Below are 25,806 nucleotides of genomic sequence, written 5' to 3' on the forward strand. Positions count from 1 at the left end.
ACCCCGAGCACAATCCATCCAGGGATTTTTTTGTTGTTGAGGTCATTGTGTTTTCCAATGCCTTTCTATGGGAAACCTGATTTATTAGGGCCCAGATTGCAGTTCCTATGCCTTCCACTAGATGACAACAGTCTTTAGAAATTGGTCAATGTTTTTCTTTTGAGAAATGAAGAAGTAGTGCTGTTTGTACGTGTCACTCTGAAGGTCTCTAGTATTTTGGTGCGCGTGAACCGGAGCGTGCACCGTGTTATTTTTCTTTGGCATTGGAAACAGATTATCCCGCCTTAAATTTTATAGATTATTTACATTTTAGGATACCTGAGGTTGGATTAGGAACGTTGTTTGAAATGTTTGGACCAAGTTTACAGGTAACTTATTAGATACTTTGTAGTCATGTTGGGCGAGTTGGAACCGGTGTATTTCTCAATCAAACGCGCCAAATAAATTGACATTTTGGGGATATAAAGAAGGAATTTATCGAACAAAACGACCATTCATTGTGTCACTGAGACATTTGGGATTGCAAAAAGAAGATCTTCAAAGGTAAGGCATTTATTGTATCGTTATTTCTGACTTTTGTGTCGCACCTGCCTGGTTAAAAAATTATTTTCATGTGTTTATATTCCTTTCCTGTGGCAGTCCTCATGAGAGCCAGTTTTATCATAGTGCTTGATGGTTTTTGCAACTGCACTTGAAGAAACTTGACATTTTCCGCATTGACTGACCTTCATGTCTTAAAGTAATGATGGACTCTTTGCTTATTTGAGCTGTTTTTTCCATAATATGGTCTTCCTCTTTTACCAAATAGGGCTATCTTCTGCATACCACCCCTACCTTGTCACAACACAACTGTGCCTTTGAATGGGGTATGGTCTAGTCACGCTGCTGGGTTTTTCATCCTCAACAGTTTCCCGTGTGTATCAAGAATGGTCCACCACCCAAAGGTCATCCAGCCAAGTTGACACCACTGTGGGAAGCATTGGAGTCAACATGGGCCAGCATCCCTGTGGAATGCTTTCGACACCTTGTAGAGTCCATGCCCAACGAATTGAGGCTGTTCTGAGGGCAAAAGGGGTTTAACTCAATATTAGGAACGTGTTCTTAATGTTTTGTCCACTTAGTGTTTATTTTTTGGAACTCAGTCTGTTGACTGTTGAGAGTTAGAATAGTAGAATACACAAGTTGCAATATCAACGTTTGGTTGTGCATCAGCAGTTTTTCTCTTGTTATGTCAGTCACTGACAGTCACTCAATTTGCAATGTCAGCACACATTTTTAAGATTGGTAAGTTATCCAAGCCAGCTATCTGAACTTATAGTCATCATGGTCAAATTATCTACCGGGCCGAGGGGCCCGTGCCCAGGGCCCTGACCTCCAGGGGCCCTGTCATGCCAAATAGTGTCTCCCTGCCCAAAAGTGTCCCCCCTGCATCACAATAGGATTCGAGAAGCTACTATCATCTGTTGCTAGAACATGCCAAATTCTGCTCGGGCTACGTAATGAAAGAAAAAAACTGTGAGGTAAGCTTTTCCAAATCTCTTTATTTAGCTAGCTAGCTAAGCTAAGCTTTGTTTTGTACTATTTGTGTTTGTAGAAATTCAGTTGATTTAAATAGCTATCTTAAATACTAAGTAGCCTATGACAAGTGTTATGACAAGTGCTATATCAGCTTTGAAATGTTATGGGAAATAGGTGAACTCCATTAATCAATCTTCTGGTCATCATGAGTGATCAGATTGTACCTGGGTCTACCAATAGAGAAGCTGATTTCAGACTAGCAATAACAGTACCTATTGAATACCAATGTATGTGTGTAAATTAATTGATTTCTTGCTGAATTAGTACATTCATGATAGGTAGTTTATCCCTTTTTTTTTTTTGGTTCCATACCAGGCTGCCATGGCGTGGGCTTCTGTCAAACAACTTCCTCCCTGCAACAACAGAAATGCGAGCTGAGCTTTCAAAAATCTGGAGGCAAGACATTCAGATATTTTCCATGTTTACATCGCACAATGAATTATCTGATTATATAATTGTTTAAATTAGCATAACGTCTCAATTACAAGCAGTATGTTGCCCTTCTTTTTCAAAGCTCCATTCCTCTGAAATCCCTACCATCACTGCCACTGATCCCTCCGGAACTTTCATTACGCACACCTGGCCCCTATTCCCATTGATTAGTAATTGTATAAGTGTGCCCTTGGTTCACCATTTTCGTATATTGTTACAAAGTCCGTTGGTCGTGTGAGTACCTGTGCTGTGTTTTGGCTTTTGTGCCGCGTGTATTGCACAGATGATTACGAGTCTTGTCCCGTGTGGTATCATTGTGCGCTTGTGTTATTTATTCAAGGTACTCCTCGCTCTTTTGTTTGGGTTTCAACCCTGTGTTTTGTATTCTTGTATTCGTCCCCTTTACACGGCACGCTGTAATTTTGGAAATAAAAACCCCTATTACGCATTCCTACACCTGTCTCCCGATCCCTCTATAACAGCGTGACAATCACTGCAGCAAGTGCAACTTTGGTATTTTATTAGGATCCCCATTAGCTGTTGCAAAAGCAGTAGCTACTCTTCCTGGGGTCCACACAAAACATAATACGGAATGACATAATACAGAACATCAACAGACAAGAACAGGTCAAGGACAGAACTACATACATTTTTAAAAAAGGCACACGTAGCCTACATATCAATGCATACACACAAACTATCTAGGTCAAATAGGGGAGAGGCGTTGTGCCGCGAGGTGTGCTTTATCTGTTTTTTGAAACCAGGTTTGCTGATTATTTGAGCAATATGAGATGGAAGGAAGTTCCATGCAATAAGGGCTCTATATAATAATGTACGCTTTCTTGAATTTGTTCTGGATTTGGGGACTGTGAAAAGACCCCTGGTGGCATGTCTGGTGGGGTAAGTGTGTGTGACAGAGCTGTGTGAAAGTTGACTATGCAAACAATTTGGGATTTTCAACATATTAATGTTTCTTATAAAAATAAGTGATGCAGTCATTCTCTCCTCAACTCTTAGCCAAGAGAGACTGGCATGCATAGTATTTATATCATCCCTCTGATTACATTTAAGAGCAAAATGTGCCGCTCTGTTCTGGGACAGCTACAGTTTAACTAGGTATTTCCTTGCAGCACTGGACCACACGACTGGACAATAAATCAAGATTAGACAAAACTAGAGCCTGCAGAACTTGCTTTTTGGAGAGAGGTGTCAAAAAAGCAGAGCATCTCTTTATTCCGGCTAGACCTCTCCCTATCTTTACAACCATTGAATCTATATGTTTTGACCATGACAGTTTACAATCTAAGGTAACGCCAAGTAATTTAGTCTCCTCAACTTGTTCAATAGCCACACAATACATTTCCAGATTCAGCTGAGGTCTAGCACTGTCACGGGCTGGCTCAAGAAAGCAGGAGAGGTAGAGTCAGGCGCAGGAGACAGAGAATTCTTGACCACACTTCTTTATTCCAAAAAATAGATGTGGTCGCCAAAAAATAGGGATGCAGCCCTTAAATACTTCTGCGGTGGTGAACACAAAGAAACCAACCACAGGCAGAGGAAAACCAGCACACGTTCCTCAAGCACACAAAACGGACAAGAAACATAATCACGCACAAACACAGACATCCTACGCTAAACTAAATAACCCCCCCCCTACTAATAACTAACCCAAAACAGGTGCGTGCCTACCTAGACCTAACAAACAGAAAGTGAAACAAAAAAGGATCGATGGCAGCTAGTAGGCTGGAGACGACGACCGCCGAGCTCCGCCCGGCCGAGGAGGGGCGCCACCATCCGTCGGTGTCGTGACAGTACTCCCCCCCTGACGCGCGGCTCCCGCAGCGCGCCGACGCCGGCCTCGAGGACGCCCCGGAGGGCGAGGCGCAGGACGATCCAGATGGAGGCTGTGGAACTCCCGGATGAGCGCTGGGTCCAATATCTCCTCCACCGGTACCCAGCACCTCTCCTCCGGGCCGTACCCCTCCCAGTCCATGAGGTACTGCAGGACCCTCGCCCCCGGCGTCTGGAGTCCAAGATGGACCGGACTGTGTACGCCGGGGGCCCCCCGATGTCCAGGGGGGGTGGAGGGACCTCCCGTACCTCATTTTGCTGCAGCGGACCAGCTACCACCGGCCTGAGGAGAGACACATGAAACGAGGGGTTAATACGATAATAAGAAGGAAGTTGTAATCTGTAACACACCTCGTTTATTCTTCTCAGGACTTTAAATGGCCCCACAAACCGCGGACCCAGCTTCCGAAATCCCCAGTCGCTCCATAAATGCCCGCCACACTCGGGACATGAACTGGGGGCCTCGATCTGAGACGATATCCTCGGGCACCCCGTAGTGCCGGAAGACGTGGGTGAATAAGGCTTCCGCGGTCTGCAGGGCCGTAGGAAGACCGGGTAACGGAAGCAGACGGCAGGACTTAGAGAACCGGTCCACAACGACCAGGATCGTAGTGTTGCCCTGAGACGGCGGGAGATCGGTCAGGAAATCCACCGCCAGGTGGGACCATGGTTGTTGTGGAACCGGGAGGGGCTGTAATTTCCCTCTAGGCAGGTGCCTGGGAGCCTTACTCTGAGCGCACACCAAACAGGAGGAGACATAGTGCCTCACGTCCCTCACCAAGGTGGGCCACCAGTATCTCCCACTAAGACCACACACTGTCCGCTCAACCCCTGGGTGACCCGAGGAGGGAAGCGTGTGAGCCCACCGAATCAGACGATCGCGAACACCGAGCGGAACGTACTTACGACCCACTGGACACTGCGGAGGCGTAGGCTCCGTCCGTAACGCCCGCTCGATGTCCGCGTCCACCTCCCAGACCACCGGTGCCACCAGGCAGGAGGCTGGAAGTATGGGGGTGGGATCGGTGGACCGTTCCTCGGCGTCATGGAGATGAGACAGTGCGTCGGCCTTAGTGTTCCGGGAACCTGGGAGATACGAGATGTTAAACTGAAATCTAGTAAAGAACATCGCCCACCTGGCTTGACGCGGGTTCAGTCTCCTCGCCGCCCGGATGTACTCCAGATTGCGGTGTTCAGTCCAGATGAGAAAAGGGTGACGTGCCCCCTCAAGCCAGTGTCTCCAAACCTTCAGGGCTCTGACCACAGCCAACAACTCCCTGTCCCCCACATCATAGTTACGCTCTGCCGGACTCAACTTCCTAGAGAAGAAGGCGCAGGGGCGGAGCTTGGGGGGGGCGCCCGAGCGCTGGGACAGCACGGCTCCTACCCCAGCCTCTGACGCATCCACCTCCACTATGAAGGGCAAAGAGGGGTCCGGGTGCGCCAGCACCGGAGCGTCGGTGAACAAAACCTTCAGACGACTAAAGGCCCTGTCCGCCTCCGCGGACCACCGCAACCGCACCGGGCCCCCCTTCATCAGTGAGGTAATGGGAGCCGCCACCTGCCCAAAGCCCCGGATAAACCTCCGGTAGTAATTGGCAAATCCCAAAAACCGCTGCACCTCCTTCACCGTGGTGGGAGTCGGCCAATTACGCACGGCTGATATGCGGTCACATTCCATCACTACCCCTGATGTGGAAATGCGATACCCCAAGAAAGAGACGGCTGGTTTGGAAAACTCACATTTCTCAGCCTTGACGTATAGGTCATGCTCCATCAGTCGCCCAAGCACTTTACGCACCAGAGACACATGCTCGGCGCGTGTAGCGGAGTAGACCAGAATGTCATCGATGTACACCACTACACCCTGACCGAGCAGGTCCCGGAGAATCTCGTCCACAAAGGATTGGAAGACTGCGGGAGCATTCTTTAACCCATACGGCATGACGAGGTACTCATAATGGCCAGATGTGGTACTAAATGCCGTTTTCCACTCGTTCCCTCCTCGGATACGCACCAGATTATATGCACTCCTGAGATCCAATTTCGTGAAGAAGCGCGCCCCGTGAAATGACTCTATCGCCGAGGCGATGAGAGGTAGTGGGTAACTGAAACCCACTGTGATGGCATTTAGACCTCTATAGTCAATGCACGGGCGCAGACCTCCCTCCTTCTTCTTCACAAAAAAGAAGCTCGAGGAGACGTGTGAGTTAGATGGCCGAATGTATCCCTGCCTCAAAGACTCAGTGACGTATGTTTCCATAGCTGCTGTTTCCTCCTGAGACAGGGGATAAACATGACTACGAGGAAGTGCAGCGCCCACCTGGAGGTTTATCGCACAGTCTCCTCGTCGATGAGGTGGTAATTGGGTCGCCTTCGTTTTACTGAAGGCGATAGCCAAATCGGCATACTCTGAGGGAATGTGCACGGTGGAGACTTGGTCTGGACTCTCCACCGTAGTCGCACCGATGGAAACTCCTATGCACCTGCCCGAGCACTCATTTGACCACCCCTTAAGAGCCCTCTGTCCCCACGAAATCTTAGGGTTGTGAGTGGCTAGCCAGGGAATCCCTAGAACCACTGGAAACGCTGGGGAATCAATGAGGAAAAGACTAATCCGCTCCTCATGACCCCCCCGCATTACCATGACCAGTGGCACAGTGACCTCCCTGACCAGCCCTGACCCTAGTGGTCGACTGTCTAGGGCGTGCACAGGGAAGGGTTGGTCCAACTGGACCAGGGGAATCCCTAACTTAGCCGCGACCCCACGGTCCATAAAACTCCCCGCCGCGCCTGAATCGACTAGCGCCTTAAACCGGGAGTGAGGGGAGAAACAAGGAAAAGACACTGACACATACATGTGACGGACAGGGGGCTCTGGGTGAGGCTGGTGCTGACTCACCTGAGGTGTCAAAGGAGTGCTCTGCCTGCCTTCTGGACTCCCAGGTGAGTCTCTCCAGCACCGGTCCACAGTGTGCCCTCTGCGACCACATGAGGTGCAGGAGCGAACTCCCCCTCCAGTCTTCCTGGCTGTTGCCCCCCCTATCTCCATAGGCGTGGGAGCAGGAGGGCTGGAGGGTGGAATGAGCAGGGCCCGGGTCGGACGTCCGCGGGCGGCCAGCAGATTGTCCAGTCGGATGGACAGATCCACCAGTTGGTCCAGGGTGATGGTCGTGTCCCGACAGGCTAATTCCCGGCGGACGTCCTCCCTCAAACTACAACGGTAGTGATCTATAAGGGCCCTCTCATTCCACCCTGCTCCCGCGGCCAGGGTCCGGAACTCGAGAGCAAAATCCTGCGCGCTCCTCGTCTCCTGCCTCAGGTGAAACAGCCGCTCACCTGCCGCTCTCCCCTCCGGGGAATGATCGAATACTGCCCGAAAGCGGCGGGTGAACTCTGGGTAGTTGTCCCTGGCTGAGTCCGGACTGTCCCACACGGCGTTTTCCCATTCCAGGGCCTTACCCGTGAGACAGGAGACGAGGACGCTTACGCTCTCCTCCCCCGAGGGAGAGGGACGAACGGTCGCCAGGTATAACTCCAACTGGAGTAAGAAGCCCTTACACCCAGCGGCCGTCCCATCGTACTCCCTGGGGGGAGCGAGTTTCACCCCACTGGTACTGGGTGCTGTGGGTGCTGGTGGGGGCGCAGGCTGTTGACCTGCCGCGTTCAGGGGGCCGAGAGCGCTTCGGTCCCAGCTCTCCATGCGCGCCAACACCTGATCCATGGCGTTCCCCAGACCGTGGAGCAGGGTGGAGTGTTGGTCAACTCTTTCCTCCATGTACAGGGTTGGCGCTGAAGCTCCTGCTGACCCCATCAAGTTTGGTGCGTGATTTCTTTTGATGAAAGATGGAGTTGAATTTGTCTTTCTGCCCATAATTTCATTTACTCCGTTTTTTTCCATCATTCTTTATATCATTGATCTTGGCTTCATAATAAAGTTTCTTCTTCTTTTTGTTGAGTTTAGTCACATAATTTCTCAATTTGCAGTAAGTAAGCCAGTCAGATGTGCAGCCAGACTAATTAACCACTCCTTTTGCCCCATCTCTTTCAACCATACTGTTTTTCAATTCCTCATCAATCAATGGAGCCTTAACAGTTCTAACAGTCAGTTTCTTAACAGGTGCATGTTCATCAATAATTGAAAGAAGCAATTTCATAAATTCATCAAGTGCAGTGTCTGGATGCTCCTCATTAATCACATCAGACCAACAAATAGTTTTAAAATCATCCACATAAGAGTCACAGCAAAATCTTTTGTTTGATCTCTTATACACTATTTTAGGCCCAGCTTCTGGAACTTTGGCTTTCCTGGATATACCCACAATATTGTGATCACTGCATCCAACGGGTACAGATACAACTTTGTTCTAAAGGTCTACAGCATTAGTAAAAATGTGATCGATACATGTGGATGATCTTGTTCCTGTAGTTTTTGTAAACACCCTGGTAGGTTGATTAATAACTTGAACCAGATTACAGTCATTGGTTACAGTAATACGCTTCCTCTTGAGTGGACAGCTTGATGAAACCAGTCAATATTCAGGTCCCTGTCAAGAGGTGAGTGTAGCTGGTGCATCAAAGTCAGGCGCAGGAGAGCAGAGATGAGTGGACAAAGCACTTTTCTAAGGCAATCATTTGCACAGAACGCAACTGCGTCACAAAACAAATGCCCAATGAACCAGTGAGGCAGCACAAAGTACAAAAACACAAGTACAAAGTACAGGCTGCCACAAAGCATGGGTAAAAAAGAAACCCGGCTCAAACCAGCCGGAAGCGTGCCAACCTCAACAATAAACAATTACACACACAGACATGGGGGGAACAGAGGGTTAAATACACAACATGTAATGAGGGAATGAATACCAGGTGTTTGGGAAAACAAGACAAAACAAATGGAAAATGAAAGGTGGATCGGCGATGGCTAGAAGACCGGTGATGTCGACCGCCGAAGCCGCCCGAACAAGAAGAGGGACTGACTTCGGCGGAAGTTGTGACAGTCCCCAAGAAAGTAGACCTCTCTGTTTACATCGCATACACCAGCAAGCATTTCACACATATTATTTAGATACTGACTGTTAGCACTTGGTGGCTTATAGCAACACCCCAAAAGAAAAGGCTTTAGAAGTGCCAAGTTAACCTGCAAGCACGACACAGGGATTACAGGGATATGGCTCTAAAAATATACAGATACACCTCCCCCATGAGCATTTCTGTCCCTTCTATAGATTTTATTTCCTTGTATTGCTACTGATGTATCATCAAAATAATTATCTATGTGAGTCTCAGAAATGGCTAATATATGAATGTTATCTGGTGTTAGCAAGTTTCTGATTTCATGAACCTTATTTCTAAGGCTACAAATATAAATATGGACTATTTTCAGGCCTTTCCTGGGTAGCTTATCAGAAATAGACATAATACTGAAAAGAGCAAACAAAGCAAGAGAAAAAAATATACATTCAGCTATCCATTAATCAATTGGTGTGTGTGTGCTGTAGGGTTGAAGCTACGAACCCATAGGCTTGGCTCTCTCATCCCTTCCAGGCTTCTGGGAGGTAGAGTGGACAATGAGCCTGTCATAGCGGATGTAAGCAATGTCCCCACACGCTCTGGCAGCTTTCATGGCTGGGATCAGTTCTTTCCTCTTCTGGTGCACAGCTTCAGGATAGTCCTTGTTGAGGAAGATATATGTTCCTCTCAAGTTCTTGGCTCTTTCCAGAACAGCTACCTTGTCCTTGAACGTCAGGAACTTGACCACTATCGGTTTGGGCCTATCACATGGGCCGGTTGTGGGTTTTCCAGTCCTGTTGGCTCGCTCCACCTCAATCTTTCTGTGGTCCATCTTCAATTTCTCAGAGATCATTTCTCTCACTTTGTCCTCAGACTCCATCCAGGTCTCATGTGGAGATTCTGCAATTCCGTCCACAACCATGTCGTTCCGCCTTGATTGTCCCTCAAGATTTATCTGTCAGTAAATAACAAGTGACAAACATCTCAATTGTCCAAATGGCTTTCTCTCCCTGTGTCTTCTTAATCTACACTAATGAAAAATATCTGGATGATGTAAAACCTATCATCTCTCCCTTCTGTTTGAATAATTCTCCCACCTGTCTCCTGATTCTGCCTCTTCCTGTCCTCATCCTGTTAGTGGTTCTCTCCTCTTCCTTCAGATGAAATCCTGTGTCTAGTGACATCCGATTGCCCAACAACCTGCCCACTCAACCCGACCCGACCCCAACCCCTCCTCCCTCCTATGTCTGACCACTGGCTGCTTTCTCTCCAACTTCGACTGCCAGTCGTACCCCTCCTCAAGAAACAAACACTTCTAAAACAGGTATCCTTTCTTTCTTTTCTATCTATAAACTGTGTCGGAACAGCGATGAACAAATCAGATTCAGTTGTTAACTAAACATACAATTCATTTGTGCTATATCTTGAACTTGCCCGCCTTCTAGACCGAGATTTTGTATTTCGGTCTAGCAGTATAACACTAACCCATCATGCGAGTTAATTACATGTTGCCGCAGACAGGAAGCAGAATGGAGCATGTGCGCGCAAACATTGACATCCATGTTTGGTTTTGATTTGAAGGGGGGGTGGTAGTATCTAACAGTTTTATTAAATTATTTCCTGGATACTGCTCGGTGATCCAAACAACGCATATCTTTTCAGAACCGTCCACTGACCACGTATATACCCTCTGACATGGTAAAAAGATATCAAAACCGGCACAGACACAGGTCGGTAAATAAGTTGCACGGATGGTTTGTACGAACGGTTTCCTCTCTCGAGCTGTTCTCACACTAGGTGTGACGTGGGGTCCGTCCGTGGTGTTTACTTATTAATGGATGATGGGTCGCGATCATTTCGGTTATAAGGGTGCTCTTACACTCTGTGAATTATATTTGTGTATGCATACCATTTTGAGTATTATAGCACATTAGTGTGCCTCTTCAGTGTATTTGGCCTGTTAAGAGAGTTAGTAATTATTAGTTGGTGAAGCCTAAGATGGCACCGGAGCATGTTACGTTGGAAATTGTATTAGCTCCCACCCTTTCCGGGGTCCTCATAGGAATTAGTCATATTCCATCCATCCAGTAATTTTTAATGGCCTAGTCATTGATGTGTTACTACTGCCACCTAGTGGTGCTTTAGTTTAATCCCTTTATATGTCATAAAATAGTTATAGTGATGCCTTTATAGTTTATATTGTAAGTGGTGTCATATAATGTCATTGTATTTCTATGTATGTATTGTATTTCTATTGTATTCTGCTCTCTCCTAGAGAAACCACACATTCACTCTTCAACACCCATAGTTATGGATCAGTGGTACACGCAGTAGCCTTCCTAGTGATCAACGCATAACCCTGTACATACTTTGCCTGTTACATACTGTTATTCCTCCAAGTAATCTACAAGTCAACCGTTCACTGTGCATTGCCATCATTGCGTTCTAACTGGCGCCCGGAGGCGAACATGCCAAAACCAAACCAGCAACCCTAAGAATAATACAGTCCTTTAGCCCTTACATGCGAGGAACCTCAGATATTCTCGTCCAATCCGTTTTAAAAAGGAGGCAAAGCAAGAGGACGTGACGAATTGAAGACAAAAAGACAAATTGAGAAAGAGCTTATCCCTAAATCCCAAATCAACCCCTAGCCCTTACACCCTATACACTTGTGTAGACCTGAGCGGATTGGATAGGTGTAAGCAATATGGGGACAATTTAAATTGGCCTGGATCTAGTGTGTTTTCTTTCTGCATCCTTCTATGCCTCTGTCTCTTTCTCTTTCCCTTTAACTCGGCTCCTGTTCTTCAGGATCTAGGGGTTCTGTCATGCTCTGAGAAGCCTTCCGTATCCCTTCCCCAGACCTGGACCCACCTGATGTCCTCTAGGGGTTCTGTCATGCTCTGAGAAGCCTTCCGTATCCCTTCCCCAGACCTGGACCCACCTGATGTCCTCTAGGGGTTCTGTCATGCTCTGAGAAGCCTACTGTATCTCTTCCCCAGACCTGGACCCACCTGATGTCTTCTAGGGGTTCTGTCATGCTCTGAGAAGCCTACCGTATCCCTTCCCCGGACCTGGATCGACTTGATGTCCTCCATGATCAACCATCCTCCAAGATCCCACTTTTCATTACATTATCTACAGCTACTGTTAAGGTCATGTGGTTTGATCTGATCTGCTATGGACCTGAGCTTAACATATCATCCTGGGCACAGTGAGATACACTGATGCACTACATACACTAGCACTGCAAACACTCCACGAGCAAAGAGAACAGCTTTGCCTGGGCTTTACAGTCTCCCTCTTCAAGTTCACCTTCTGAGACTGGCTGCCTGTGGAGGGAAAGTGACTGGCAGAACTACCTGTACACCCACCTCTTCTCTATCCTACACGCCAGAACTGAGATTTAAAAAAATCTGACCCTACTTCTCCCAAGACTGTCCCCATCTCATACTATGTACTTTACTTGTCATTCATACTTCTGTTTTCTCAACTAAATTGTATTTTATTGTTTGTGTTGATGTTTGCCTATACTCATGTATTTCAGTCTGTAACTGCCATGCAGGTATATACAATACAATCAACAAGTTCATGACACACCTCTTCCACAGAAAATTGCCAGGTTGGTTTTTTACACAGGGTGTTCATTTAATTAATTGTTGCAAATCCCTGTTGGTATTCGTGTGTCCTGCATTATATTCAACTACAAGTGTACTGCTGTATTACTGAGCTATGCCTATGCCATGTGGTGGAAGAGGGGAGGTAGGGAAAAATAATCATAATAGGACTAATAGCATACTTTAGTAAGACAAGGGAAGGGAAGCTCAAAATCTAAATATGCCAGCCAGAGAAGCCAGTGTATGAATTGAACTGATTTGCACATGAATGAAGTGTTAATGGGAGCTCACTTTGCAATCTGCAAGGTAAGTTAATGCACAGTTTTCTTTGCTATTTCGAAAACTAAGTACAGTTTCTAATGTTGTTTAAATGTTTAGTTACCCAAAAGTAGTTCAAAGTAATGTTTTCATCTTAATCAGCAAAATTGTCGCGGAAATGAGTTTTGTTTACATAGCTAGGATGTAAATATTGTCATTTTGGCTGTAATGATCTCAACGCATTAGCTCATCACACCGTTGATATAGCAAAGTGCGATAATAGCTCCTCGAATCCCATAGTGACGGGACACTTTTTGGCAGGGGGACACTATTTGACATGACAGACCCCCATTTAATTTCTTTGGCACTCTCACTACGGTATCATATTAAGATGGCATAAGCTATGGCAAAATGTGTAGAATAGCAGGGATTTAGCTGTTAAAATGAAATATTTTCTAGGCCCCATGGCAAAATGTGTAGAATTGCAGGAAACAAACTCTAAAACATATTTTGTTCCCTCGGCCATCAAATGGGAGGCCACTAAAAAGTTTTGCCTGCAAGGTGGGAGGGGGTCCCCCAAATGTTTTTCACCCCCAAAAGTACCCTGTCTCACCCACACACTTTCAGACAATATGTATTTCCCTTGTTTCATATGGTTGTAGTATTTTAAAAGGCCTGATGTAAAATGCAGCACAGTTCACTCCCATCTACTACATCATTCCACATTGACTTAACCAGTGTCAGAGCCAGCTCTCTAGTTCAACACAAATACCTTCCTCAAGAGTTTAGACATTCTTTCCACTGATATCGAACAAAGCAGACTGGTTTAGGTGTAAACAAAATGCAAACATTCAACTGCCGGTCTACTTTCAGGGGCATCTCAGGATCGAAGGGTAGAACGTGGTGTTTAAACCACACTGTTTAGGTTTCTATGTCCTCCTAACAATAGGGCAGTTTGACAGCTGGTGGGGAAGTCAGAAGCCTACATACCTTTGCCTTAATAAGGATTCAGTAGAATATAGAATATAGTAAAGTAGTCTATCAAACCAGTAATCAAATAGGACTCTATCATCCTGCGATTGAAAATGTATCGTTAAGACTAAACAATGAAATGTCCATCTGCCTGGGTGGGCGTTGTAAGACTTGAGTCAACACATAAAGTGTATTCGGCTGCAGAGTACAGACCACACAGAGTCACCCTGCAGGTAGAATGTTGCTAGCACACAGTTTTTACATACTGGAACTGTACCCTCTTTGGTGCTGCTATGCAGTGACATCACTGAGCAAAAGTGCAGCTGTGTGATAAGCAGTCAAAGGGTTAATAATAAATACACCAGCGTTCCTTAGGCATATCCCCCCCCACACACAGAAAAGTGTATGGAGTACTAGAAACTGAACACTATACATCATGTTGCATTATCTACAGTGTGATGGGGATGTCAGTTTAGGCTAACCAAACAATATGGGCATACTATTCCATCCTGTAATTCTAATTCAAATAAGCTTTTGTAAGCATAAGCATTTCGCTAAATGGAAAACAACTGGATAGTCTAATAATGCCTAATGCCTGCATACTGTGCCCAAAGTGGTGGTAATAATTAATTTAGCTGGAGTGTATTATAATCAGCTCATTCATATGGCTTATTATAATCCCATAATTATCATCATTGCAGAGAATCTGTAACAGGCGTACCTGAATATGGAAAAATGTAGCAATTACACATCTTTATTTCTACCCCACAGTTAAACAAATTAATCTTAGTTTCTGCAGGATGTCGTCAAGGTTGTACCAGGGATGGAGGCAGACTTCAGACCTGGCTACTGTCACGGATGTCGTCGGTGAAGGAGGACCAATACGCAGCAGGTACGTGTATGCTCATTTTAAATGATTATTTAAAACCACTAGAAACGAACGAACGAACGAACGACAACAAACAGTCTGGCAAAGCCTAGGGCTGAACACAGAACAATCACCCACAAATCACAAACACACCCTTATATATGGGACTCTCAATCAAAGGCAGATAGACAACACCTGCCTTCAACTGAGAGTCCCAACCCCAATTAACCAACATAGAAACACACTCACCAGACTAGACATAGAAATACATAAACATAGACTATAAACCAAAACCCCGGAAATACTAAATCAAACACCCCCTTTGAACAAACACACCACCCTGAACCACATAAAACAAATACCCTCTGTCACGCCCTGACCAAACTACAAAACAATTAACCTTATATACTGGCCAGGACGTGACAGCTACTGTACTGTACAAATTCAAGAGGCCCATTATTTACATCCAAATGTCCCTGAAAGACTGCCAAATGAAAGGAACAGTGCAGGCCTATTTTTAGGTTTGAATCAATCACTGACAAAGCAATCATACATAAACTGTGAAACTAATCTAACAACATGTCCACCTACTTTAACATCCACGGACAGACCAACATGACATAAATTCAAACCAACCATTTAATGGCAGAGCTAATGTAGGTGTTTCAAATGAGGGTGTTCAATAGCCATTTATACCGCATGTGCATTTTTCCTAAGATCATGCGCTGTCTGCCTTGGGGGCAGTTGACTTCCGAACCTTTGGAATGTGCAGCATTGCCCTGGAGAGGCTGTGTCAATCAGGAGTCCTGAGACTATATCTCCCTCTGTCATTACTCAGGGGTTCCGAAGAGGAGTCTCTCCCCTCTCCATTTCCTCAACTTAATAGTCATTATGGACCATATGCTATATCTCTTATAGATAACTATCCGATCAAACATAATGTAGTGCAATTGTTGTCAACTATGATCGATAGGAGACATCATGATATGTGATCTGGAACTTTTGTTGGGCGAAGTAAAAGGGTGTAGTTTTGTTCAGATTAACCTGAATTTCTAAGAGGGGTTACATTATAGTCATGCTTTGTATAGGCTAATGGTAATAAGCTTTCATTGTTAAATTGACACATTTTCAATTTGTTTGATAATGTTGAATCCTTTGCTTGACACTTCATGTATAGCCATTAGTCGAAGGATGTTTTGTCCTCCTCATACCATGACTGTTTTTGGCATTAATGAGGATATTAAGACACCAGTGAGCTACAAGCTCACAGCCAAGCATCACAATAAAACCCAGGCTACTCCATTTCCCACTGTAACTGTTAATCCCATCAAAACACAGAGAACAAAGCCACTTTCATTTGATTTGATCCAAAATGCCAAACAAAATGATAAGGGGAACATTACGTTTCTGAATAGTTTCAGAGCAGCGTCTGTTAACTCACTTAGGGTGGGACCACCAGGACCAAAGTGAGATCCTTAAAGCTCAAGCAACAAACTTTCTACCAAAAAAATCAGGTGTTGTAGGGTCGTTATTTTAGGTGGCTTCCCACTGGGCAAAAACTGGTTGAATCAACGTTGTTTCCACATCATTTCAACCAAAAATGAACTGTGAGGACGTTGAATCAAGGTGGAAAACTGATTGGATTTGCCAAGTCATCAACATAAGGGAATTTCATATTTTTTTCACTAAACGTTTAACCTAAATCCTATGACAGGTTGACATTTGGTTGACTACTCAGCCAAATGTACAGTACCAGTCAAATATTTGGACACACCTGCTCATTCAAGGGTTTTTCTTAATTTTCACTATTTTCTACATCAATCTATGAAATAACACATATGGAATCATGTAGTAACCAAAAAAGTGTTAAACAAATCAAAATATATGTTATATTTGAGATTCTTCAAAGTAGCCACCCTTTGCCTTGATGACAGCTTTGCACACTCTTATGATAATGACAAGATAATTAATCTAAGGAGGACCAGTCTAACCCTAAAAGTGTGTAAGGGAGGATCTCCCCATCGAGTGTCAGTCAAGGTTACATCCTTTTGGAATTACAGTGCCTGGATTTCTTGTTAAACTTCCCCGAAAATGCTTGAAACTTCAAGAGATTATCATATATCAATATTGAGTGTGCAAAAACTCTACTAGAGGCACACAACTGTAATTCATGACATTTATGAGGTTTACAAGGGAGTACATCTGTGTTATTACTGGATAATTTGCATGACAAACCGCAAAGACTGAGAGTACGTCTTTGTATTTTTCTGAGCAATCCTTGCCACTTTTCACATATGGTTGTCCTAACAAGAAATATATTGCCATCAAGAGATTTGCTATTTATGTTTCTGGGGAGAAAATAACATGATGAGTTACAAGTGCTAGGGCGAGCATATAAAGGTGTTCCATAAATTATGCCCAGTATTTACACAGCAGCCAACCCTATCTGCTGATTCCAACCACCTGAACAGCAGCTAGCAGAAGGGTGACAGCAATAACAGCGATAAAATGAATTTCACATGGCTTAAATTAAATACAGTACTTGTGAGAGGAAAATGTGTAAATTGAGGTAAAAAAGTGTAAAGGAATAGAAACAAGATTCTGCCACTGATATGAACATTCCTTTCAGGCTGTGAATAACAAAAAGGGAATTTGGGAATATCCTCATGAAATTCAAAACGTGACTGACTGGGACTCATCAATGTAGAAAACTGTTGAACACAGCAGCCTTTTGTAGTGTACTCTACTTCTTCCCCAAGTACATTGAAACCATATTTACATATTGACAGTTAATGTTCCTCTCTGTGGAATACATGCCTTTCCGTCATGTTACTCTTCAGGGTTATGGAGGTTTTGCTTAGTGGGCCTGTTATCGGCTCTCGTCACCCACTGAAGGAGTTTAATAATGTCACAAATGGGTTACTTCCAGTAGGAGTATGCATGGGGGAATCATGCCATCTGTGACTCATTAACACGGTTCAAATTAGCTGCTATAAAGTACTACCTAAATCCAAGACATTACTTTAAACATCCGAAAGGTGGGCTGCCATTTTTAAGTATGTAGTTGATCTTACAGGAGAGTTAAACAGTCAAACTCAAACAGCAAAGCTAGCTGCAGCTCTGGCTATTATGTTACCTGAGTTAATTAATACATCTCCCTGCGCTTATGAGCTCATGATTAGGGACAGAAGTTTAATGCGATTGGATTCTCATCATACGAAAGGCTTTTTCAAAACAATCTTAAGAACATAGTATCTAAAAATGTAGTATCAATTTGAATTTTGTATTTTACCCCCTTTTTCTCCCCAATTTCAATCTTGTCTCATCGCTGCAACTCCCTAACGGGCTTGGGAGGTGAAGGTTGAGTCATGCGTCTTCTGAAACATGACCCACCAAACCATGCTTCTTAACACCCACCCCCTTAACCCGGAAGCTAGCCGCACCATTGTGTCGGAGGAAACACTGCTCACCTGAAGTCAGCCTGCAGGCGCCCGGCCCGCCACAAGGAGTTGCTAGAGCACGATGAGCCAAGTAAAGCCCCCCCGGCCAAACCCTCCCCTAACCCGGACAACGCTGGGCCATTTATGCACCGCCCTATGGGACTCATGATCACGGCCGGTTGTGATACAGCCCGGGATCGAACCCGGTTGTGTAGTGACGCCTCTAGCACTACGATGCCTTAGACCGCTGTGCCACTCGGGAGGGGCGGTAGTATGTCATTTTATCAGATGATATCCCCCTACTCCAAACAGAAATGGAGCTAATGTTTGTGAGTCTTTCAGCTATTTCCTGGCTCTCTGTTCCCAGGCCTCCCACATCACTTTCCTTATCAAAACATTGTAATTTCACTGTGCATGCTGAGTCCCTCACTAAGATTCAGACTCATTAACAAGAATGAAGTAAGTCTAAATTTCATTTTACGTCATGTTAACATCTTTAGTGCATTCCTGAATACAAACTAAATTCCCTTCTCTTCTACCTCCAACGGTTGGCTTTAAGAGTAGCAACTGGTATAGGTCATCAGACATTAAAGGCTGAATGCACCAACACAAATGTTTCAGTGATGTTTTACAGAGGAGATGATCCAATGCTAGACCATGCAATATAATGCCAAGGGCCATGAAAACTTGACAAGAATGAACATTCAGTTGAATGTTCCGAGGTTATTTCTCAACTCAGAGGAACAGTTAATTGCCTCTACTGGCTTTTATCATGTGCCATCCGGTTGTTCTAGAATCTTCACACAGTATGGTTCCAAAAGGGACATTTATAACTATTATCTGATTTGAGTCATTTCTGCAGACCAGTGAGTCTCTAGCTCGGTGAGCTCCGGGGTGAAGTGTTCCTTAGGTACAGATCTAGGATCAGTGTCTAGGGGCAACTTAACCCTTCACCACCCTGTGATTTCAATCAGTTGTAAGTATTTGTCCTTTAAAGACCATCACACCTGGTCTCAGCTCCAGCTCCAGTTTCACTTGAACTATTTCACAGACAGCCGCTATGTCCCAGTAATGTGATACCATATTATATATTTAGAGACAAACAGATGCCGGTGAAAAATATGACCAACCTTGACACCTAGAGCCTTTGGTGATGCTGCATGTCCATTAGACAAGGGTGGGTCAATGTGTGGACATGAATTCACGTTGTTGCATTGGTTTCTATTGTATTTGTGTAAATGTTCTTATGTAATCCATCGAAATACTTAGGGAATCAATTCATAATAATCCAAACACTTTGGTACTTACAATAAATCTAACTTTATCCATCATTTGCTATTGTCTCTTGAAGTGTTGCACAATATGGTCTGAAGGCTATTTCTGATTGTGGTGTTTGTGGTTTTGTACTAGCTTAGGAGAAGTGTTAGCCTGCTGTTTTCTCACAAAAATATCTGTCTTTCCTTGTTCTTCAAATGGTAAGAACATTTCACAATGGTGCTGTATGCATAAGCCAAACCATGTAATGTATGTATAAACGATTAAATATGTTTTCTTTTGTTTTATTTCAGACCTATCAATCCTTGTAAGGATGACCACATGTAGTGTTTTAGTAGTTAATGTGATGATGTATAAAATCATATTGTAACTAAAGTCTATAATCTCTTAATCCAAATTCACACTTCAAATAGACTAATAAAGGTTGGCTAATCTGATGGGAAATTTAATTCACTTCACAGATATGACTAGATCTGTTTTATTTTTTTATGAATTCCGGATTTTTCTTGGCATGAGCTCAACACTAAATCCAAACATTCTCTGGTTTCCTTGCAGCACATATTACTCCTGCTCAAGTGATTAATTTCTTTCCACCGCTGCTACTGTAACATAAAAAAGTTTATAAAACAAAAAAAATGGTAGTGAAGGGGTGAGAGGCAACATGAGTGAGGGTCATGTTGATGTAGGTGATTAGCCCCAGACTGAGGAAGAGGGAATGACTCTCATTATCTCTCTCCATTCCATGATTGAGGAGCAAGAGAAGAGACACTCCCAAACTACTTCCCATTGGCCACAGGCCTTTCGGCGATGGAATTTAACGACTTGAAGGAAAGACTGTTGCTGCAGGAGCCACAGAGGCATTGGTTATAAGGGCCCTTTCTAACTCCTGATCTGAGCTTGTCAACAGGTGTCAGAGAGAGAAGCAATAGAGCGCCAGATTCTCAGGCTTTCAGAGGACGGAGTCACAGGGAATTGCAACGGTAAGTTAAACACTGCTTTCTGTTACCATTGTTTTATTATTCAACATTCATTTTGACAGGCTTTGTAATATGTGAATACAAATTTGTTGTGATTGTGAGTTTCGTTGATTAGTGATTGCATTTGATTTGACACATTTTTGTTCATAGGATGACCTGTTTAATATTTCACAATTATATTGTTTAATTTTCTTCTAACAAATGCAGGTATAGACAAGATTCCCACTTACTGCTGAAATAAGTAATTACAACAAAAAAGTAATACTTACAACGGAATAAATCATTTGCTATGTTACTCCTGTTTCAGGAGTCATCATAAGATACAGCATATGATCAGGAAACATGATTTTCATCAGAGCAAATGAGATGTTAACATACAGTAGTCCTTTAAACAAAGATATGAAATGATTATAACAACTTCCAAAGCTAAGTTCTTGCAGTAGGAGGTACACAGTAAAATAAATGAATGAAAGAAACAAAAAGCAATCTGTTGATAGATTTATTTTCATATTTTGCATCAACCCCCCAAAAACGACATGAGTTGTGACTAAGGCATCAAACACAATACGGTTAAAGGTCAATTTCCTTGTTTATTTGACAAAGTTCTTGAATAGTTTCAGTTTTTAAGGAAAATAACCTGCGTTTATTATACATTTTCCTATTCATGACCTTCTATTTACCTGCCTTCTCATCACAGACTAAACTCCAGCCTCTCTGGTACAAGACTGAACTGCCGGGCAGTCAAGCATGAGACTAACCACTAACACGTTATACCTCAGCTAGCCAGACATATCTAGTAGGGACATAGCTGAAATTTTAGAATACAATTAGATGTCCTTACTATGGGCTTAACACAGGTTAACTTTTCATTGAAGGTGCTATTTTAGTTTCCAGGAAAATAAACAGTTGCAGGCTTCATAGACATTATGTACGGTCCTTGCAGGTCACTCAACTTGATGAAATGCTACTGCACTGGCTTAAAGTTGACTTGGAAGCAGTGATAAAACAAACAGATGTAGAGCGTTGCCTGCATCTAGCCATGAATGGGGTGGTTCCTAATATGTGAGCATTACATAAGGCCAATGGAGTGACTTCTGGGCTCTTGTAACCTTATCAAGGTTTTTGTGGTTTGGATGGCAGGACCGACAGACAGAGCAGGGGGATATGAGTTTTAGCTCAGACTTACTCTAATTGCTTTCAGGTTTTTCTGCCTACAAGCAAAGGGAAATTTAACAAACGTTGCAAGTTTGCAACCTCATAAAGACCATGAGCTCTGAGCTCATCCCAGGCTTGTTGGTCCAATTCAATTCCACTTGAAACGTAAAAGAGCAGACTGCCTTTTGTCTGTCTGTTGGTTAATGTGTCTCAGGAGAGGATGGGGCATTGCACACCATCTGTCCTTGCTTGCTTCCCTTCCTTTCTGTCTTCCCTGCACAATTATTTTGGAGGGAAATTAGGTCACTGTGAGGACCTGAGATTGAATGCATTTACAGTCTGAAGCATTTCTGGTTAGTGAGTGAGGGGACACTTTCTACCTCCTCTTATGCCATAAGTACACTGAGTGTACAAAACATTAAGGACACTTTCCTAAACCCAGCAGCATTGCAGTTCTTGACACAAACTGGTGCGCCTGGCACCTACTACCATACCCTGTTCAAAGGCACTTAAATATTTTGTCTTGCCCATTCACCCTCTGAATGGTACACATTCACAATCCATGTCTCAATTGTCTCAAGGCTTAAGGTTCAACAAAGAGTAGAGGAAGCTCAATTTTACCAACCAGTGGAACACTGTTGAGCATCTTCACTGAGTGTACAAAACATTAAGGACACCTGCTCTATCCATGACATAGACTGACCAGGTGAATCCAGGTGAAAGCTATTATCCCTTATTGATCTCTTGCTTGTTAAATCCACTTCAATCAGTGTAGCTGAATGGAGACAGGTTAATTAAAGAAGGATTGTTAACCGTTAGAGAGTCTATTTGAATAGCTGTTTGAAGTTTACTCTGAGCACTACTTGCTAGTCTGCAATGCATGCTGGAATTGTTCAGGTACTTTCCTGCCAATCCCGGTTGGAAGTCTATCAAACTTCACAGCTAGTCGACAAGTCTGCAAAGAAAATGGAGGCTGAAAAGAGGACAGACATTGGGTCTGACTATTTGAATCCCTTGTTATGTGAAGGTAATTCGCCTGTGTGTCCATGCCAACTTTGAGCGCGGAACTGAGGATACTGTTTTCTTGAAACTTTTGAGCCTGCCACGGCTCTGCCATGTCTGACATGCATCACATGGATTGCATCCCAAATGGTACCCTATTTCCTATAGGGTGGAATAGGGTGCCAGTTGGGACACAACCATGGATTGACATTGAGGAGAATCCTCAGGCTTACTAGTGTATCGTTTTTGCTTTCCTGCCCTGCAGAGATTTAGAAGTCCGTTGCAGCCATTTTGCTGAGCTGGAAGATGGCCACATTGGAATCTTCTCCAAGACAAATAAAAGTCTGAAAATGGCCAGCATCAAATAAACCTTGACAGTGAGCTATAAATGAGCTTGTTAAGGATCTGTGTGCGCCAGAGCCTGATGCCATTCCACAGGGCTGTATAATGCTCCTGTGATGTGGGTTATTGTAAGGCTGTCATTGACTCGCTGGTCTTTCCCCCTGGTCTGATCTACTGTATTTCCTGGTTGCTGATACAGTGCCAACTACTGTAATTACTGCCAGAAAGTCAATGGGGCTGAATGGCCATAGCTGTGAAGTCATAGTCTGTCTCAATCTCTATGGTCTGGCTACTCTGACCTCAATTTTTTCACCCACTGAGTTTAATAGCAGACACAGGACTCCCAGCAAACATGGTGGAAATATGGAGTGGCACTAACAGAGCTCGCCAGCTTGTAGTCCTAAAACCCGGGAATAAGTTACCTCTGGTTCGTTCAGCCATCCCTATGGGGAAAATGAATGGGGAAAGAATAATGTTTTGTAATAAACACAGAAAACAAGGTCTGAGGTTAACACAGGCTTAGGAGATCTTAAACGTCTTGTTCTATTAGATAATAGCAGTCAGTTAACATTACCTTATGAATTATGAAGCCTTTATGCGATGTATGCGTTTTTTATTATTACATAAATTCTGATGATTATCTCATGGCACAAAACATATATGTTCTCCTAAGCCTGTGTTTACCATGGATCTTATTTTCGGCATTTATCCCAAAACCCTACAAAAACAACATGAATTTTCCTCATAGGCTTTGTCTAATGAGCCATGGCGGAGTTATTTCTCTTTATACAGTTACTGTAAGTCATTAGCAACACAGCCAACATAATTTTTTCCAACATACTCAATTTTCACAAATCTTGAGCCACTGTGAACTCTACTGTTGGATGGAAGCTTAATGCTAAGGGTTATTTGACAAAAATATCATTATTAAACAAGAATATGTTACAGAGTGCAGTGCGTTACATTTTGTAAACTTGACCCCTTGCCAAAGTTAAAAACAATTGTGTTGTTTAGGAGTGCTCATCAGAGAGTAGGCATTTCCTAATGGAAACATGCAACTACATCTTGCTAGCTCATGCTTGGTTCTGCCCACCTCCTTGCTTTGTGCTTAATTTGCTCCCATTGTAAATGACACAGCTGTCCTGTCTTGGTTTAGTTATCATAATCTTTGGGCTAATGTTATTCATTTTCATTTAGGCTAATGTTAGCCATTTTCTTTTAGGCTAATGCTAACCATTTTAATTTAGGCTAATGATAGCCATTCAAAGGAACATTAGCCATTTACTTAAAGTAGCATGCTGGCTACTCAAAAGAGGTTCCACTTCCTGTAGGTCTGATAATGGAATAATGGCACCACAAAGAATTGTTGATTTTGAACACACTTGTTGACATTTTGATGTTCCAGCCAATTCTACTTCTGTGTCCAGTGGGAGGCTCAGTCTGTTTCTTTCAACATTTGTAAGATTCTACATCTGTTTTTCTCTTCTTTGATGCTTAGAGATCCATGTTTAGATTTTTAGTTTCAAACTGGATAATTTCTCCTTTCATGTTCAAAGCAGTGTCTAAGGAAGTATTTTCAAATTGGACACTGCTACATATTTCAGTTGCAATGTTCCGATTGTATTTGTATTTATTAAGGATGGCAGCAGCTACTCTTCCTGAGGTCCAGCAACATTGAGGCAGCCTGTAGTATCAAAAACACCAACTCTACACCCTGTGTCTGACAGCCAGCAGCATCTACGCCATTATGTCAATCTCTGAACATCTTGACAAAGTCACTGATGTTGTAGGCTGCTTATGATGCCATAACACCTATGCCATTGCGCAGGCTCAGAAGAAGCTGGTGGGAGGAGCTATAGAAGGACGGGCTCATTGTAATGACTGGAATGGAATAAATGGAATGGAGTCAAACATGGTTCCCATGTTTGATGTGTATGATACTGTTCCATTGATTCCATTCCAGCCATTATAACAAGCATGTCCTCCTATAGCTCCTCCCACCAGCCTTCTTTGGTTAGGCAACTTATTTTCAAGATCCCTCAGGTGACTACATGGGCAAGCCTCAGATAGCACCACATGTCACAGCAGACACCAATGCAATTACTTCAGCCTGTAGATGAGGTTGTTAGTCTTTGTAAGGGCTGTCTGAAGAGAGAGTGGACCAAAACGCAGCGGAGTTAGTGTTCATCATTTAATATTTAATTGAACAACGTGAACACTATACAAAAACAAGAAAACCGACAGCCAACAGTCCTGTCAGGTGCAAACACTAACAGAAACAATTACCCACAAAACCCAAAGGAAAAACATGCTCCTTATGTGTGACTCCCAATCAGCAACAACGAGCTTCAGCTGTGCCTGATTGGGAGCCACACACGGCCCAAAACAAAGAAATACAAAAACATAGAAAAAGGAACATAGAACGCCCACCCAATGTAACCCCCTGGCCTAACCAAAATAAAGAACAAAAAAACCCTCTCTATGGCCAGGGCGTTACAGTCTTGTATGATTGATATATTCATTGATGTAGATTTCTTTATACTGGTATACAATGTTACAGGAACCATCTATTTGCATCATTTGTTGTTCTCTCATATACACTTCCTTACGCTACGTATTTATTTGGACAATGAAGCTAAAACTCTTAATTTGTCTCTATACGCTATAATTTTGGATTGAGATCAAATGTTTCATATGAGGCGACAGCACTGAATAGGGATTAATATTTTCACAAAAATCTATCAAGTTTCAATACTGGGAATAATTCATATTATCCTGAGAGTCCTAGGAAATACCGCATAAATGTGACATTTAAAAGCGTTTAAAACCAAGATATTGTAACTATGCCAGGGTTTTCCCCAAATAAGAGTGCCACCTTGTTGGCTTGGTTAGGGCACTATGTAAAGATTTCAGAGCAAATTAAACTGATATTTTGTAATGATAGAGTAACTATCTTTGATCGCCAATGACATTGTTGTGAGTTGCAAAACAGGCCATTCATAAATTCTGAGCGTTATTATGTTCCTCAA

General features: G+C 43.5%; 1 protein-coding gene across 3 annotated transcripts in view; it reads left to right on the forward strand.

Annotated features, from left to right (window-relative positions):
• The first annotated feature begins 20,008 nt into the window (after positions 1-20,008).
• Positions 20,009-25,806, forward strand: part of tnn (tenascin N) — a 37,973-nt gene continuing 32,175 nt past the window's right edge. For 2 of the 3 annotated variants that reach the window (XM_029725700.1, XM_029725701.1), the window contains exon 1: positions 20,011-20,281. The gene's annotated coding sequence lies outside the window, so the exon portion shown is untranslated. Of the gene's footprint in view, positions 20,282-25,806 lie in introns of all 3 variants that reach the window. The other variant, XM_029725702.1, reaches the window with a different exon arrangement.

The sequence above is a fragment of the Salmo trutta genome, chromosome 31 (genome assembly GCF_901001165.1).
Source record: "Salmo trutta chromosome 31, fSalTru1.1, whole genome shotgun sequence".
NCBI classification, from domain to species: Eukaryota; Metazoa; Chordata; class Actinopteri; order Salmoniformes; family Salmonidae; genus Salmo; species Salmo trutta.